The sequence below is a fragment of the Myxocyprinus asiaticus genome, chromosome 33, assembly GCF_019703515.2.
Source record: "Myxocyprinus asiaticus isolate MX2 ecotype Aquarium Trade chromosome 33, UBuf_Myxa_2, whole genome shotgun sequence".
Lineage (NCBI taxonomy): Eukaryota > Metazoa > Chordata > Actinopteri > Cypriniformes > Catostomidae > Myxocyprinus > Myxocyprinus asiaticus.
Genome location: NC_059376.1, coordinates 25,245,086 through 25,258,882, shown reverse-complemented (window position 1 = coordinate 25,258,882; position 13,797 = coordinate 25,245,086).

Sequence of the window (13,797 nt, the reverse complement as noted above, 5' to 3'; positions counted from 1 at the left end):
TTCATTAGATTGTTCAAGGACACTTTGTCTGGCAAAGAGATTGAGATTGAGACTGTAATTTTTAAAAGTTAAAATCCTTTATATATATATATATATATATATATATATATATATATATATATATATATATATATATATATATATATATACAGGTGCATCTCAATAAATTAGAATGTTGTGGAAAAGTTCATTTATTTCAGTAATTCAACTCAAATTGTGAAACTTGTGTATTAAATAAATTCAGTGCACACAGACTGAAGTAGTTTAAGTCTTTGGTTCTTTTAATTGTGATGATTTTGGCTCACATTTAACAAAAACCCACCAATTCACTATCTCAAAAAATTAGAATATGGTGACATGCCAATCAGCTAATCAACTCAAAACACCTGCAAAGGTTTCCTGAGCCTTCAGAATGGTCTCTCAGTTTGGTTCACTAGGCTATACAATCATGGGGAAGACTGCTGATCTGACAGTTGTCCAGAAGACAATCAATGACACCCTTCACAAGGAGGGTAAGCCACAAACATTCATTGCCAAAGAAGCTGGCTGTTCACAGAGTGCTGTATCCAAGCATGTTAACAGAAAGTTGAGTGGAAGGAAAACGTGTGGAAGAAAAAGATGCACAACCAACCGAGAGAACCGCAGCCTTATGAGGATTGTCAAGCAAAATCGATTCAAGAATTTGGGTGAACTTCACAAGGAATGGACTGAGGCTGGGGTCAAGGCATCAAGAGCCACCACACACAGACGTGTCAAGGAATTTGGCTACAGCTGTCGTATTCCTCTTGTTAAGCCACTCCTGAACCACAGACAACGTCAGAGGCGTCTTACCTGGGCTAAGGAGAAGAAGAACTGGACTGTTGCCCAGTGGTCCAAAGTCCTCTTTTCAGATGAGAGCAAGTTTTGTATTTCATTTGGAAACCAAGGTCCTAGAGTCTGGAGGAAGGGTGGAGAAGCTCATAGCCCAAGTTGCTTGAAGTCCAGTGTTAAGTTTCCACAGTCTGTGATGATTTGGGGTGCAATGTCATCTGCTGGTGTTGGTCCATTGTGTTTTTTGAAAACCAAAGTCACTGCACCCGTTTACCAAGAAATTTTGGAGCACTTCATGCTTCCTTCTGCTGACCAGCTTTTTAAAGATGCTGATTTCATTTTCCAGCAGGATTTGGCACCTGCCCACACTGCCAAAAGCACCAAAAGTTGGTTAAATGACCATGGTGTTGGTGTGCTTGACTGGCCAGCAAACTCACCAGACCTGAACCCCATAGAGAATCTATGGGGTATTGTCAATGTATTGGTCTTATGATGTATTCTAATTTTTTGAGATAGTGAATTGGTGGGTTTTTGTTAAATGTGAGCCAAAATCATCACAATTAAAAGAACCAAAGACTTAAACTACTTCAGTCTGTGTGCATTGAATTTATTTAATACACGAGTTTCACAATTTGAGTTGAATTACTGAAATAAATGAACTTTTCCACGACATTCTAATTTATTGAGATGCACCTGTATATAGCTTAATATGCAGCAAAAAAAGTCATTTGTAGGTTGATTTCACAGAAAAATATGAATAGTGGCTTTGTGGTGCTATCAAAACATTGCTCTGTTTGTTTGAGCACCCTTATTCATGCTAGCATGATCTTTGATTTTTAATGGGAATGACGAGGCTGTGAGGGATAGAATTACCATCTCTTCAATGGCCCGAACAGTATAAAGCTGTATAAATCTCCTAGATCACACTTGATTTTTCACAACTCATGTTGTCAGGAGTTCTTTGTATACTCAATGTTCTTGGACAGATATTTTATCAATGTTTTGTCTGCGGAATGATCCAAAAATACTGCAGTACAGCCCATTGAAGAGACTGTAGGTCTATCCCTCACAGCCTTATTGTCATTCCTGTTATAAATCAAAGATGGCGCTAGCGTGAATAAGTTCTATGGTTTTAAGTTACAAAATCCATCTATTTTTCTGAAGGTTTTATCTAAAGGTCTACTTGAATATCTACATTATCTATCTATCTTTTAAAAACATTCAGACAAAGGCTTTGTTAAGCTAACATCAAAGTTTGTCTTGAGAAACTTTACCTGTCTAGTTATTTTACAATTACACATGGTGACACTAGTGGTGCAGAAAATACACACTTCAGCTTTATGGACACAAACTCTAAACATGCAGTTAAGTGGTAATCTAAAATGGCAAACAACACATTCTCAAACTTTCAGATTCTATCATTCCTTCCTTCCCACCTCACTCTTCCATCTTCTGTCTGTAATATTTTGCTTCTCCATTCCTAATCTATGACTCAAGAATATCAGTTAAAGAAAGACAGCAAGAGGACAGAGAGGACGTGGAGGGAATGCACCCTCAGGGTGCCATGTTGTTTGGACCTGCCTTTCCAACTCTGATACACACACACACACACACACACACACACAATGTCCAAATTGCAGTGGTTCTCAACTGGTTTTGCTTCAGAAAGACCCAGATTTTACATTGGACACGAAAGTGCCAACAAAAAACGGCAGAACTGTCCATCAAAAAGACATGGAAAAATTATTGTATTTGACTATCCTAACTATGCATGATTATAGTTGCATTTTATCATGCATTGTTTTTCCCAGCTGTTCTCAACCCTTTCAGAATAGACTGACTGCCCATTACTGGGTCGTGACGTACCAGTTCAGAACCACTGGCCTAACTTGCAGTAAGACCTCTCTTTCTGGTATATACAGAGGGATGTACTGTTTTATTTATTTATTTTAAAGAGAGATTCACAAAAAGAAGTTTATTAGGTTTTAAATTATAGAGCAATACAGATAATTAAATTAAGTTTAAAAATGTTAACATTTTAACATTTAAAAGTTTAAACATTTTCTGGTTGTCAAACATTAGTGAAACATGTAATGATGCTGTAGTTACTCTGCTAGGACACCAGTGTGAACTTGAAGGGAACTGACCTGATACATCTACTAAATGACCTCAGGAGCAGCTGTTTAAAAAGTACTGCAAAAATGGCTTATAAATGTGAATTTAGTTCTGAAAAAAGCTGAGTATCATTTATTTGCTGAACTCACTTGGTTTTATAGTTTGTTATCTAATGCAATGTCATTTCTTCATGTTTAAGTGTGGATTAAGAGTCCAAATACTTATTGGGGCCATTGCAGATGAGTGTCAAACAATGAGAAAGCTAGAATTTACGAGAAGGTTACATTACCTAACTGACTGAAGGAGTGCCACTAGCATCAGCTGATCCAATAAGAGAAAGAGGGAGAAATGTATAACTATCTCAAAATGGGATAATCGGCTTGATTGGGAGCACTATTGGGCATTTGGCTGCATTAAATATCTGGTGATTTGAGCCTTTGTTGGAAAAATTTTGCATTTTTTACAGGCAAGTTTGAAGAGATTATCCTTAGGAATATTTTGCACTTCATCACTGTATTCTAGACAGCCACATTTGAAACTAGTTTTTTACATTTTCTGAAGAAAATGTGATTGGTGCTTGCTGGGTGGTTACTACATAGGTGGTTGCTTACTGGCCCAAGTCAAAAGAGTTTCTAGGATATTCTGGTGTCCAGATATGGCTTGGGTCCATGCACCCAAGTCTAATAGCATTATTATTATTATTATTATTATTATTATTATTATTATTATTATTATTGCCTGTAATCGTACTCTGATCTGAACAGTATTAGCCCATCTCCCCCTCAAAAAGCCACACAATTTGAGATATTATCCATGTCTGTAGTACAAATAGTCTGACCTCTAAATAGAAGCAATTTAATTTTAAAAAAGCAGCTACCAAATAAAATGACCTAAAAAGACAAGCTCCTAAATTGCAGCTCAATATGGTAACTCAACAACTCCAAACAATATATTTCAATGGTGACAGTGATTTCAAAGTCCAGTCTGAAGTTTACAAAACTAATTCCTGTAGTTTCAGTGCTATTTCTGATATTACTGACTTAAATTATCTTAAAAATTAGTAAATTGCTAGGAGTTATTAACATTTCATTATAAATGAAAAATGTTTACTGGAGTCTGTAATCCGAGTGTGTGCCTGATGTTATAAGTGATTTATAGGTGAAAAGCCTTCAGGCAAGTAAAAATAAAGCTTTCATTTTTATATATTTTTGCAAATGTGTACTAAAACAGGTAGTTGAATTTCTGTAAAGCAAAAGTTCACATGCATGATTCAATTCAACATTAAACACTACTTAGCTATTTAAATGTGGAGATAGACTTCTAGTGTAGGGCTAGGGGTTACAGTTAGGTTTTAAGGTAAATGTTGGGTTAAGGCCTGGGTATACTTTGTTTTTCCATGTTAGGGGCTGACCACGTTGCCTTTTAAAGTATACTTTTCTGACTGCGAGCGAATACGAACTTGTTCACCACATGTACACTACAACTGCTTTGTGATATTCTTTTAGTACAGCCAGTGGCCGGCACATGCACCGCTGATTAGCACACACGAGGACAACAAGAAAATCTGATCTGCGCGTGGTCAGGCTGCGCTGATGATGAAATTTGCGTCACGCATAATGTGCATGGAGCGATCAGCAACATGGACAACCGAAGTACACTCAGGCCTTCAGGGTTAGGTTTAGGGGTAAGGTTAACAGTGTAACTACAAATGTCATAAAATTCAGGTACATTAAATGTAAGTGCAATGCAACAACATGTATGCACATAATAAGTACATGGTATCAAAAGCTTAAGCACATAGAAGTTAAAGACACCCAATATAAAGTAGAGGTGGGAAAAAAGAAAAAAAAATCGATGTGTTAAAGTATCATGATATTTTTCCTTGTGATATTGTATCGATATTTGCATGCCAAATATCAATATTATTATTTACATTTTTCCAATTTAATATTGTGGTCAGGGGGAAAACAAATTGTGTTTGCCAAACCAATCAAGGAACTCAACAACAGTCCCTTAGAAGGTGCAGTTATAATGCTTTACATAATCACCCTCCCTTAATAAAATGTATTACGATTTTACAGTAGTAACATTAATTGAGGTATTTTGACAAAAAAATTTGTATCATAAAAAATAGGCTAACCTTTTAAGTGAAATCAATAATACTTTTGTGTATTGAAACTGTGTTGTAATAAATACTGTTTTTAAAGTGTTTAGGCTACTACTGTATTCATAAATACTATAATTTAATTTTAGAAAGACTAGCTACATTGACCTAACCACAGTAATAGGGAGCCATTACGGTGTTATATGCTTGTGGCTTTGCATTGTACATAGATATTAGGAAATAAACTGGCCTTGTTTTGTAAACTGGCACTTTTATATTAATTTAACAATGCATTTGATGATTTGGAAACAGTTCTCTTAAGTCCGATGAAGACGAATGAGAAACATTGAGTGAAATATCGAAATATATTTTAGTTTTGAATCACAAAAATAAGTATCGTGATCTAAATATCGATACCGTATTGCCAGTTACCTTGTGATTCCCATTCCCTAATATAAAGTGGGAACTTAGATCATTAGAACATTATTTGTTTTTTGAATCGATACTCCACATGAAAATGACCCTGAATGTCCCCAAAGGGAGGTTTTGTCATTTTTTGTCCTCAAACTAAGTACATACACACATACACAGTTTCAGTTTTCAGAATGTTCCAGGAAAAAAGTGATCAAGTGAGCAGATCTGGGTCAATATTAAAACTTCCTCATTGTTTTTGTTTCTCTATTCATTATTTATTTTGGAATTTGCTTTTGATCTCTTAGTGACATCCAAGGGAAAACTATTTGCAATAGCTTACTCACATACACAGGAAATAAGGTGTGCAAGATATGCAACAGTTACTGAACATAAATGCAGACAAAACAGCTATTAGCACGGCCTTCAGGTGTTCACACAACAGGTGTCAACACAGCTGACAAAGAGATTATACACATGAGCACAAAGACAAACAAATAAGCATACTTGAAACATCAATAAGTATCATAAACACATCCACGCACAGATTCAGGCATATTGCACTTGTCATCGGCCCAGTGAGTGCAAACACGGCTCCTGAGAGAGGGACAAGACCAAACACAGTCTACCATACACTCACTCCACGTACACATATACTAGTATATTGTACATGTCAATGATGAGTCACACAAGATACAGTGCATTCATAAAGTATTCAGACCCCTTCATTTTTTCACATTTTGTTATGTTGCAGCCTTATGCAAAAATGCTATGAATTATTATTTTTTTCACATCACATTTTCAAATTTTTTGTTAATGTATGATTTTCTGTAAAGCTGCTTTGAAACGATGTGTGTTGTGAAAAGCGCTATACAAATAAAAATGACTTGACATCAATCTACAATCCATACCCCATACTGACAAAGCAAAAACCAGATTTTTGATAACTTTGCAAATTTATTAAAAAGAAAAAAACGAAATATCACATTGACCAGCACCGATCAGCCACAACATTAAAACCACCTTCCTAATATTGTGTAGATCCCCTTCGTGCCGCCAAAACAGCGCCAACCCACATCTCAATAGCATTCTGAGAATATATTCTTCTCACCACAATTGTACAGAGCGGTTATCTGAGTTACCATAGACTTTGTCAGTTCGAACCAGTCTGGCCATTCTCTGTTGACCTCTCTCATCAACAAGGCATTTCCATTCACAGAACTGCCACTCACTGGATGTTTCATGTTTTTAGCACCATTCTGAGTAACTTCTAGAGACTGTTGTGCGAGAAAATCCCAGGACATCAGAAGTTACAGAAATACTCAAACCAGCCCGTCTGGCACCAACAATCATCCATGCGATTATCTAACCAGCCAATGGTGTGGCAGCAGTGCAGTGCATAAAATCATGCAGATACAGGTCAGGAGCTTCAGTTAATGTTCACATCAACCTTCAGAATGGGGAAACAAATGTGATCTCAGTGATTTGGAGCGTGGCATGATTGTTGGTGCCAGATGGGCTGGTCAGAGTATTTCTGTAACTGCTGATCTCCTGGGATTTTCACACACAACAGTCTCTAGAATTTACTCAGAATGGTGCCAAAAACAAAAAAACATCCAGTGAGTGGCAGTTCTGTAGACGGAAATGCCTTGTTGATGAGAGAGGTCAACAGAGAATGGCCAGACTGGTTCGAACTGAAAGTCTACGGTAACTCAGATAACCACTCTGTACAATTGTGGTGAGAAGAACAGGATCTCAGAATGCTATTCTGAGATGCTATTTGATGCTGTTTTGGTGGCATGAGGGAACCTACACAATATTAGGCAGGTGGTTTTAATGTTGTGGCTGATTGGTGTAAGTATTCAGACCCTTTGCTATGACACCTGAAATTAAGCTCGGGTGCATCCCATTTCTCTGGATCATCTTTGAGATGTTTCTACACTTTGACTAGAGTCCACCTGTGGCAAATTCAGTTGATTGGACATGATTTGGAAAGGCACACACCTGTCTATATAAGGGCTCACAGCTGAAAATGCATATCAGAGCAAAAACCAAGCCATGATGTCAAAGGAACTGCCTGCAGAGCTCAGAGACAGGATTGTGTCGAGGCACAGATCAGGGGAAGGCTACACATTTTTTTTGGCTGCATTGAAGTTTCCCAAAAGTACGGTGGCCTCCATAATTCTTAAATGGAAAAAGTGTGGAAAAAAACAGGACTCTTCCTAGAACTGGCTGCTTGGCCAAACTGAGCAATCAGGGGAGAAGAGCCTTGGTAAGAGAGGTGACCAAGAACCCGATGGTCACTCTGGTTGAGCTCCAGAGGTCATGTGTGGAGATGGGAGAAACTTGCAGAAGGACAACCATCACTGCAACACTCCACCGATCTGGGCTTTATGGCAGAGTGGCCAGACGGATGTCTCTCCTCAGTATAAGACACATGAAAGCCTGCTTGAAATTTGCAAAAAAGCACCTAAAGGACTCTCAGACTGTGAGAAATAAGATTCTCTGGTCTGATGAATTGAAACTTGAACTGTTTGGCCTCAATTCCAAGCATCATGTCTGGAGGAAACCAGGCATCGTCATCACCTGCACAATACCATCCCAAACAGTGAAGCATGGTGTTGGTAGCATCATGTTGTGGGGGTGTTTTTCAGTGGCAGGGACTGGGGGACTGGTCAAGGTTGAATGAACGCAGCAAAATACAAAGATATCCTTAATGAAAACCTGGTCTAGAGTGCTCAGGACCTCAGACTGGGCCGAAGGTTCACCTTACTTCCAACAGGACAATGACCCTAAGGACACAGCCAAGACAATGCACGAGTGGCTTAGGGACAACTCCGTTAATTTCCTTGAGTGGCCTAGCCATAGCCCGAACTTGAACCCAATCGAATATCTCTGGAGAGTCTTGAAAACTGCTGTCCACCGACGGTCCCCATCCAACCTGACAGAGCTTGAGAGGATCTGCAGAGAAGAATGGCAGAAAATCCACAAATCCAGGTGTGCAAAGCTTGTCGCATTGTACCCAAAAAACTTGAGGCTGTAATCGCTGCCAAAGGTGCTTAAACTAAATGCTGAGTTAATGGTCTGAATACTTATGTCAATGTTATATTTCAGTTTTTTCTTTTTAATAAATTTGCAAAGTTACCAAAAATAATTTTTTTGCTTTGTCATTATGGGGTATGGAGTGTAGATTGATGTGAAAAAAAAAAATTAAAGCATTAGCATAAGGTTGCAACATAACAAAATGTGAAAAAATGAAGGGGTCTGAATACTTTATGAATGCACTGTATATAAGAACTACAATGTCAGGGTGAATTAAGAAAGGAATTTAAGGGGACTGTGTTCATAAAATGTGACAGAGAGTGAGAGTAAAACTGAGACATGGAAATTGAAAGAAAACAAGGCCGTTGGAATCCCTGCTGGAAAAAAAAAATATCTTAAGCCCAAGCTAGTCTTCTGGTATTAGCTGGTTTAAACTGGTCTCCAAGCCCAGCATTTAACTGGTTTAGCTAGTTGGACAGCTGGTCTGCCAGCCTGACTAGTGCCCAAAACCCATCCAAATCCAGCAAACCAGACTACACTGACCAGGCTGGGTGACCAGCAAAAGTCCTGGTTACTTTCATAACCTCCGTTCCCTGATGGAGGGAACGAGACATTGTGCCAATGTAGTGACACTAGGGGTCACTCTTGGGAGCCTCAAAAAAACTTTTTTGAAAAAAGGCCAATGAGAACTGGTGAGTGGAATTTGCATGCCACTCCCCCGGACATATGGATATAAAAGGAGCTGGTATGCAACCACTCATTCAGGTTTTGTGCTGAGGAGCCGAGACCAGGTCCCGGCCATTTCAGCAGGTAGTTCAGCATTGTGGTAAGAGGGACACAACGTCTCATTCCGTCCATCAGGGAACGGAGGTTACGAAAGTAACCAGGATGTTCCCTATCTGTCACGCACTCAACATTGTGTCGATGTAGTGACACTAGGGGTCCCTATAAAAATGCCACAACTAGCTGAACTGTGTTGCATGAACTGGCGGTGTGTGATGGGCAGACTGCTGTGTGCCTCGTAGCCAGCACAACAGGCCATCACATAACCTCCCCCAACACTCTTATGAGCGTCGAACGGTCCATCAGGAACAAGTCGACTGCCCAACTATAGGGACAGGCTAGCCCAGCCGAGGCCTCTTTCCCTCTCTTTTCTCCCCAAAAAGAGTGGAATTTGTTATCTGACTGGGATCCATAAGTGTCTGCATCGGGGGGTGTCCCTCCCAAGGGAAAGACGCAGTTTGCTGGCAGGGAAACAATTTTGTGGAAAATATCACATGGGGTCGCCTTTGGGGAACCAGCACATGTGGGGCACCTACCTCAGTACAGGGGCTCATTAGCGTACGTACTGGGCCGGTCAGCAAGTTTCTCCACAAACTCAACTGCCAGAGGGCTAAGGAGGAAATTCATCCAGGGATCACAGTCTGTGAACACGACTGGGAGTCAAAAGCACACGTCTTCACCTCAAGGGAGGGGAAAGGCGCTATGCACAAGTGGTACACCCGGCCAGTTGTCTGGAACTTACCTGCTCGTGCCTGCCAATATACAGGACGAGACCAGCTCAACCCGGAGATTGTAGAGCCTCACAAAGGTGTTGGGTGCTGCCCAGCCCGCTGCTCTGCAGATGACTGCCAAAGAGGCGCCACTGGCCAGGGCCCAGGAGGCTGCCACACCACAGGGGGTGGCATGTCCTGAACCTGATATACCATCGTGATTGCGTCGATGATCCAGTGTCCAATCCTCTGTTTGGAGACAGTGCTTCCTTTCCGCTGTCCACCAAAGCAAACAAAGAGCTGCTTGGAGCTTCTAAGGCTCTGCTTGCGATCCAAATAGATGCGTAAAGCTTGCACCAGACACAGCAACGCCAAGGCTGGGTCTGCCTCCTCCTGGGGCAGCACTTGCAGGTTCACCACCTGATCCCTAAAAGGAGTCATGGGAACCTTGGGCACATAGCCCGGTCGGGGTCTCAGGATCACGTGAGAGTAACCCGGACCGAACTCCAGGCACGATTCGCTGACAGAGAACACCTGCAGGTCCCCTACCCTTTTGATGAATATGAGTGCAGTCAGGAGGGCAGTCTTTAAAGAGAGTGCCTTAAGCTCAGCTGACTCCAAGGGCTCAAAGGGAGCTCCCTGTATACCCTGAAGGACTACGGAGAGGTCCCATGAGGGGATGAGGTGTGGTCTGGAGGGATTAAACCTCCTAGCACCTCTCAGGAACCTGATGATCAAGTCGTGCTTCCCCAAATACTTACCATCTACTGCATTGTGATGCGCCGAAATAGCGGCTACATACACCTTCAGGGTGGAGGGGGACAGACGCCCCTCCAGCCACTCCTGCAGGAAGGAAAGCACTGATCCGATGGGAAGAACACCCCTTAGCAAACAGACGCCACTTCAAGGCATACAGGTGCCTTGTAGAGGGAGCCCTAGCCTGAGTGATCATGTCTACCTGGTTGGCCACTTAGGTCTTCCACGTCCCGTACAGGGGCCAGACGTGGAGATTCCAGAGGTCTGGTCACAGGTGCCAGGTGGCCCATCCCTGAGAAAGAAGGTCCTTCCTCAGGGGAATTCACCGGTGGGGGGGGGGCATCGCGAGGAGCGTGAAATCCGAGAACCACGTCTGGGTAGGCCAGTAGGGTGCTACTAGGATGATCTGCTCCTCGTCCTCCCTGACCTTGCACAGGTCCAGGATTGGACACAACCCACCGCCTTTTTTCGGTACGATGAAGTAAGGGCTGTAGAACCCTTTCTTCATCGCGGCTGGAGGGACAGGCTCTATTGCGCCCTTGTGCAGAAGGGTAGCGATCTCTGCACGCAAGGTAGCGGCGGTCTCGCCCTTCACCAAGGTGAAGCGGATGCAGCTGAACCTGGGTGGGCACCTGGCAAACTGAATCGCGTAGCCGAGTCGGACGGTCCGGGTCAGCCACCACGACGGGTTGGAAAGCGCGAGCCACACGTCCAAACTCTGGGTGAGGGGGACCAAGGATGTGATCACGTCGGATGTACCGGCAGGTGGGGCCTCGCGGCGGGGTGGAGCTTGAGGTGCCACGTTGAGGGGATTCGAGCCCCGTGGCTGTGCTGAGTCCAGGGACATCGAAGCACTTACCTGGCTCCTGCCGCCCACCATAAGATTGGCTGAGGAGGGGGGAGGAGGAGTCTCGTCCCCGTAGTCCACCGGACCCAATCCCATGTGGGCGTATTTGTGCCACAGCTTGGCGCACAGGGGCGGTGGTCATGACGACGGCCGTACGCACCAAACATGTGATCCAGGGAACAAGAAAACCGCTCTTTTGTTGAATTTTTGGGTACCATAGCCTCTTGGACATGCGGCGAAATTAAATGAAAATGACACAAAAGATTCTCCTCCCAGCCCTCCACTGGGGGATGGAGTGGTCTGCTCACCAGCTCCAGAGAAGCGGGTCTCCTTGCCCCTGGGTCACCTATCTCAGGGGCGCTTCGAAGCCTTCCTCGGGTTCTTGGCGGCCGGCTGTGAGACAGGTGGCGTCTGCTTCCTGCGCTGGGCTCCATGCCGGGGCCGGGCCATGGGTCGGGCTGCGGCGGAGCCGGTGTTGTAGTTGCAGGAGGACGCCCTTGGAGACGAGCAGACGGGGTGCGGGGTATTGAGCCGCGCCGGGGCAGGATGTGTTGTATGGCCTCTGTCTGCTGCTTCACCGCCGAGAACTGCTGGGCAAAGTCCTCAACGGTGTTGCCGAATAGGCCAACCTGGGAGATGGGGACGTTAAGGAACCGTGCCTTGTCAGCCTCGCGCATGTTGACCAAGTTGAGTCAAAGGTGGCACTCCTGGACCACCAGGGTGGACATTGCCTGCCCGAGAGACTGCACCGTGACCTTTGTCGCCCGGAGAGCACCGCGCCGCGTGGGCTGCACCCAGACACGTAAGACAGCGATTGTGGCCGTCAGAAGCGGAGAGATATCGACCGCAACCAGGAATAACACACAGACGGAAAGGCATCTTTAAAAAGACGTTCCGTGTGTGCCGCTCTTTTAGAAAGAAAATATACTCTTTTTAGAATATACTCTTTTAGTTGTTTCTGCCGAAGCACCCAGGGGCATTCTCTGCACTCCATGGGTGCAGAGGGGGAGAAGCCGCTGAAATGCGCTGTAGAATCCAGCAGATGAGGTGAATGAACTTCGTGGATGAATTCAGCTTCAATGAATAGAACCGCTCGGCTCCGAAGAGAAAATCTGAATGAGTGGTTGCATACCAGCTCCTTTTATACCCGTATGTCCGGGGGAGTGGCATGCAAATTCCACTCGCCAATTCTCATTAGCCTTTTTTCAAAAAAGCAGAGGTGTTTGGGGCTCCCAAAAGTGACCCCTAGTGTCACTACATCGACACAATGTCGAGTGAGTGACAGATAGGGAACCACCAATAGCTGTTTTAAGATGTTTTATCTTTTCAGCAGGGCTCTTGACAACACTGTTCTCTGTCAACTGTTGCAAGTTAGACAGAGGGACCGAAAGTAAGAGAAATGTGTGTGTGTGTGTGTGTGTGTGGCCAACTATTTCTCATGGGAAGTTGCCAAAGGCTCACAGAAATGTCTAAAAGTAGCTAAAATCACGTGATTATGTCATTTATTACATAAAACGTCAAATGTACATATGTAAATGAACTGCCGTAAAGAGCTATGGCAATTCTTTAAAGGTGTAGAACAATATGTTGTTGTTTTTTAATTGAACTAATGATTTAACAATTAGTATTTAACTACTAATCATTTAGCTATCAGTAATTAAACTTCTCAAACATCCAGACAGTGGGGGATTTCTATTTATTTTTATTATTTATTTTGTTTTGTAATTAAACTGCATTATTGAACAATGACAAAGTCCAAAATTATCCTAGCAATAGCAACCAGGGTGTAGTGTTGATGTTTTTTATGATTTATTTTTAGGCATGGATCTATATGCCTAATAATGCCTCACGTGAAGCTGTTTTGGATATAATATGTAATATCTTATCTTATATATATATATATATATATATATATATATATATATATATATATATATATATATATATATATATCTTTCTTTTGAACATATCTGGTGTGTGATGCTGAACCATCAGTGTTTATTACTTGTGCCAGTGTTACTGTGTCACAATGACTTTTTGACAGTGACACCTCATCTGTTCATATCACTTACCTCTACACTTTAAAATAGATCAGGGGTTCATTTTCATTCTCTCTCTCTCTCTCTCGCCCTGCTATATAATTTCACAATGTTTTTCTATCGCTGTAGGCTGACTTTTCTTCTCTAAACGGACAGCATGAACATGAATTGAGGTTGAGA